This window comes from Myiozetetes cayanensis, unplaced genomic scaffold, assembly GCF_022539395.1.
Source record: "Myiozetetes cayanensis isolate MyiCay16 unplaced genomic scaffold, myiCay2020 scf3, whole genome shotgun sequence".
Classification (NCBI taxonomy): domain Eukaryota; kingdom Metazoa; phylum Chordata; class Aves; order Passeriformes; family Tyrannidae; genus Myiozetetes; species Myiozetetes cayanensis.
Window position 1 is genome coordinate 15,757,281 of NW_026087521.1, and position 6,000 is coordinate 15,763,280.

The following is a 6,000-nucleotide window of genomic DNA, read 5'->3' on the forward strand; positions in this document are numbered from 1 at the left end:
TATGGGGTTGCAAAGAATTTTGTGATATTTTCTGAGAGGCATCAAAGTGTGCTTCCACAGCAGCTGAAGGTAATCTAGGACTGTGTAACTGTAACCTGCACTTTCCCTGTGGACCAGGACTGCACACCTCCATCCCCACCCTTGCACTAGCCTTGGCATCTTTCTGACTTCACGTGGATCCCATTCAGGGAACTTACCTGGCTGAAAGCTAGTAATTTCATTTCAGGGTAAGTTTTGAGGTTTTCCAGCTCTGTGAACCACTTCACTATGCAATCAAATAAGCACCTGTGACAAAGTCACACAGGAGAAGGGGATAAAAAGCTGGAAGTGGGCAGGATAGTGGGATCAGTGCAACCTTGATTTAGATTAGCTTAAAACATGTTCTGAGATGCCTTTCCTGAGGGCTCTGAGTGGGAGAGGACACAGAGGTCTGCTCTTCTGCCAACTGCTAGCTAGCCTATGCTCACGTTTTGAGACTGTGTTCAGGCCTTTTTTTCTCCTCTGCTGCTTTGTCCGCACAGCTAAAAAAAAAGAGTTATTTCTTCCAGGCAGGCTGTCTGTATCTGTTTGGTGTTTGCCACTGGTCAGAAGACAAGAAAAGAAGTGCTGCTGGATAGGGCACAGCTGGTATGTGAGCAATGGGGGTGTTGGAAATGATATAACTTTCCTAATTTTTTTTTACAAGTTTCGAGTAACTTTTAATTGATTATTTTAGATGGTCATGGGCTTGTTCACTTTTACCAGTGGGTGGCTTGGTTTCTCTTCACAGACTTTTTGTTGTTGATTTGATCTTTAAATAACTGAGGCTTTGGGTTTTGCTGGACTAGACCTCATAAGCTTCAATATACAAAGTCTGAGGGGGTTTAAAATTGGATATTTTGGATCTTAAAAATTTACATGTTACGAATAACCAGAGGATTCAGAGATTAACAAAGACATTACTCCAGAAAATTAGAGATTCTCTGAGGAAGAATGAGAAGAGGACCAAAGAATATGGACCAAATTAACATTAAGGACAAGAGATCAATAACCAATAGAAGATAGAATACTAATTAATGAAGAGAATTGTGTAACGTGGAAGCAATGAATGTTAATGTCTTTGTTTGCTAAAAATGTATAAATATATGAAAAGTCTTGAAAAGGACATATATAGCTGGAATGATTTGCTACATGCCCTGGTCAGAACCTCAGTCACTAACACTTAAAAGGTGGTGTTGGAGGGTTTAATTTCTTCCCAGTGATTTTCAGTGACAAGGGACTGCCCTCTCCCTGCAACAGACAACAGAGATGGTCAGTATTCCCAGCATTTATTGTCCAAACTCTAATTTACAGAGAGAAAGCTGTTAATCTTCTCTTGATGGAAATCATCAGTTTTGCAGAAGGGTATGGCAGAGAATATGTACAAGGTACTTTAAGGATGCTCATCTCCCTTCAGCCCTGCTCTTCCTGATTGTTAGACTGACCTTTCTCTGCCTGCAGGCTGCACCTCCCCCCCATTTGTTTACTGTGCTTCCCTCTATTTCCTGTTTATTGGCACTTTGCTTTTCCAACTAGGGCAATCTTTGCATACTTTCTCTTTTTACTTATATGTAAATGTTTTTTGTCTTTAGACTTTAAAAATGTGTTATAAAAAAAATTTTTTTTTTTTTTTTTTTTTTTTTTTAAGTCCTGGATTGTGTGCTCATTTAATCAGAATCTCTTACATGAAACATTCCCCAGAAATCAGTCTCCTCTCTTTGGTTTGTATAGCTTGTATTAAAAATCCTGTTTAAAAATTCACGCCATAATTCTTATTTCTTGCTTCCAAAGCCAGTGGATAAATCCTGTCACCGAGATGGACTCTGTTATATGAAAACACATTCATTATGTATAATTACAAAGCACACGAGTTGTTATTCAATGTTGTTAGCTTGGCTTCACTGGAATTCTGGAACACATCTGTACACAATTTATAGTTGCTTATAACATATGCTAGCACACAGTGTGTGAACAGCTAGAATTTAAACTCAGATCCTGCATGAGGCTCTTTACAAATCACAGCTGCTGCCAGTATTGCTTGGTCTTGGAAAACAGGAACAGTATAATTCTACTCAAGGCAAAATGAAGACGAGTAAGATGAGGCATGAATGCCAAGGCTCAAGGAAGGGGGCAGAGGTTTAACTGCCTCTAAAATAACTTCCTTTTTCTTCAGATAGGGATATGGAGAACTGTGGGTAGCTTTTTCTGAACATTCAATTTTATTTTTCTTTTTAAGATTAATGATTGCCTGACAAAACAGGAAATAAACTTTCAGGGTGCAAGAGAAGGCAGTAATTGTACTGCAAGTTAAAATTGCAGTGCCCATATTGGACTGACGTGCAGCCTCTCAGAATGCGTTCAGGGGTCTTGTATTAACATTAAACAGCTGTTGAAATCTTGTCTTTAATAATGCACAATGTTATTACTCTGAAGAGTACTAGCACTGACATCTCCAAGCTCATATTAGAAGAAGAGCAGACTACTTTAATTGTATTATTCACTATTTCATATGTCAGCACTGCCACTTTAGCTTTCAGGCTCTGGAGAGGGACTACATTTACTGCTGTATCTTACAGTCTGCAGCAAAAACAGAGAATGCTATTTAAAAAGTAACCCTTCAGCTCTTCTAAATTTCATGAATTAAAGTACATTATTTCATCTCAATATAATTTTTCATTGAGAAACAATTCAGGTCTTACTGTACCTTGTGAAAACCAAAGACTATAATGTCCCAGCCTGGAGGACTGAAAGTTTTTCTTCTCTCAACTGCTTGAAACAGCATGAGTACGGATTTGCTTCCATGCCTTGACTTAGATGCACCTCTTACACCCATGTGTGGTTTGAAAGGTGCTTCCTAGAAGACCCAGCCTGTGAGTGTCTGCTTTCAGAGTCCAGAAAATTTAACTGCCATTCCTGCTATCATGTTTTCGATATTTTGAAAACCTATATTCAGAATGGTGACGAAAGTCTCAAGTGAAAAGGTTAAAAATGTGCCAGTGAAATATCTCAATGTTTCAGTCCAGTGATCTGAAAGCACATGGCTTTCAAAGTATTCCCAGTTACCTTAAAAGCTCCAGTTGATTGTGTTCAAATTGAGCCTTTAAAGTTAAGCTTGTAGGAGAGAGCTTGGTGTGAGGATCCTGAATTCATTGCCATCTCAGAGGTGGTTACCACCCTATATAAAGTGACTGTTGGTAATGAACAACATGGAGCAGTCTGGTTGTGACATCCTAGTAAATACAATTAATAAGGTGGATGTATATGAAGAACTTAAGGTTTACATGTGAAAAAGTTTATTCCTGCCTTTGCATAATATCTGTGGACAAGTCCTTACGATAAGTTAATACCCTACTAAGATTTAGCTGGGCACAGTTGCTTCCAGTCAGCAATGGCCAGTTGGGAGTGGCACTAGGCTTTACCCGTACAAAGTGGCTTGTAACAGACAATAACTTTGTGTGAGGGACGTAGAGAAAATTCTGACTTGAGGTAATAAAGAAAAAAATCAGGGAGAGTTCTGAATTTGAGTTAGACCCAGAGGGGGAGCTGGGTTGTAAAAGAAACCAGGATGCCCTCTATTCCCATCCTCTTTCAAGAGTATAAAAGGAGGACATGAGGCTGGATAGAAGTGTCCTCAACAGAAGGGTTGGAGGTAGCTGGCAACTTCTCAGCTGGACCATGCCGATGGAGCAGTCATGTGTGAGGCATGCTTCATTTCCCTTCATTTCTGTCCAACTGTTTCCACAGGCAGTGGAGTTACTCTCCTTGAATTTGGTATTCAGATTTGCTTTTGGCTTTTCCTACCCATTCCTAGGAGCAGTTTCAGAGTTTGCAAAATTGCAAGGTTCCATCATTTTTGCATGGTTATCCTAAGGACAGGAGAATGGGCTCCTACTTAGCCAACCTAAACGCCTAGAGAAAGAACTGTCCTCAGAGGCCCGTGTGAGTCAGGGAGTGTCTGACATGCAGCTGGAAAGTGGGAAGATGGCAGCGGGTGTCAGTGCCACCAGGAACTGGCATTGCACTGAGCTGACACACTGTAACAGGTGGCCCAGGTGGGACCTGACACCTGGGCTGCTGTGGCAGGGGATCCCCATCATCTCTGCCTCCCCAGGGTGCATGCCTCAAATAGTATGGAAGGACTGATGGCTGGGATACAGCCCCAAGGAATCTTCCTGCTGGGGGCTGAGGATGAGCCAGCTGAAACCCACACATATTTCAGTGGAATCCAGTCTGACTGACAAGAGTCTGTGGGGCCCTTCCTTCTACTCAGTGGAAAGAGTCATTGATATTGACTTTTTTCCACAAGGAATTTTGCTTTCATTTCCAGACTGTTTTCTGACACAACTTTTTTATAACAGCAAATTATCAACAGGCTATATAGAGTGCCAAAGTTATGCTCAGCCATTGATCTACTGTCCAATGATGTTATGGTCAGAGCAAAACAGTATAACTATCTTATTCAATCTGATTTAAACAGCTGCTTCTAGCCTTGCCTCAAAGGCCCTGCAACTTCTCTCTAACTTCTCTTCCAGTCACAAGCTGAAATTCAAATACTTCAAGTCATGGAAAATTATATTTTCTTTTTTCTTTTCATCTTTTCCAAAGCTCTAACAATCAGAAATATGAGTTAAATTTTTTTATGGCCCTTTTTGTCATGCACCAGGAAGAACTTAGCCTGTGGATCTCAGAGCCATGAAATGAATTCAGTTTTATAGCTGGTGTGTCTAAGAAACAGCTATTTGGGACAGCTATTTGTTGGTAGTTATAGAAATCACTGAAATAGGGAACTCTTTTGTTAGTGCACTGACCATTGCAAACCGCAATTATGTATTTTTATTCCCTCCACTTTAGGAAGTGGATCCACTGGTTAGTGATGGCTGTCATCAATGAGTGCCCCAGAATTCATATGTTAAAAAAGTGCCACTCATGGAAGGACAAAAGTAGCAACCTCCAGCTTCACAAAATCTCTGCCTGCTTTTTCCAGCTGTGCTGAAAACCCTTTTCCAATTTAAGCCAGCACTTGAACTGGCGTTCATCACCAGCAGAGAAGGACTGATTTGGAGGTAACACATCTTCTTTCTAAAAGATTTGCTGGCTTAATTTTCAGAAGTACCATGCTTTTCTGGTTTCTTCTGGTGATAAGGTGGGCTGCATTTTTTTCTGACACTGAGAGAACCAAAATGAACCTGAATAAAAGCACCTGTGTTGAATGAAAAAATTACATCCAAATCCCATCAAAATCAATGGCAGCCTTTCCACAGACCTCCAAGAGAGTTGGACTAGATTTGTTAGTAATCATATTTTATCTTCGCTCCATGGTTCCTTAGAGTACATATGTTTATTCATAGCCAAACTGATTACAGGTCAAGATTACTCCACATAAAACTTGACCCTGCATCTGAAAGGAATTAGTTTCTCCTTGAATAGTACTTAAGGTGAATTACAGGCTTCCTTCCTTCTGAGTGGGCTTGCTTATCTTTAAAAAAAGTTTCCTTTTTTTTTTTTTTATCTGATCATAGGACTCACTTGTATCTCTTTCTTGAACCATTGCAATAAATCTTAGCAGGATTATCAGAGTTTTACAGGCCTTTGGAAGCTTTGGATTTGCCTTCATGCTGTTAGGCAGCACAGGCATGAGAGGATGAATCTGCATCACACCTAAACACCTGCCACTTCAAATCCTGCAGTGACAATGAGAGTGTCCCAGTAGGATCACCCAATTACTTCAGCCTACAGTACAGATGATTTTTTCTGCAACCACAAAAAAAAATCATATTTTATCATAGGCTTACTGCACTGTACTATGATGCAGACAAATATTAGAAGGTTGGAGCCTATGACAGAATAAAAATGAATTTGCTCTGAAATTAAGGATAGGAAAGATAAAGATAAATTTTTGTCCTAGGAAGTGGATTATGTATTTTCAGTTTGAATAGAAATTACTTTGGCAGATGATTCATAGGGTTGAGAAGAAGAGAAGGG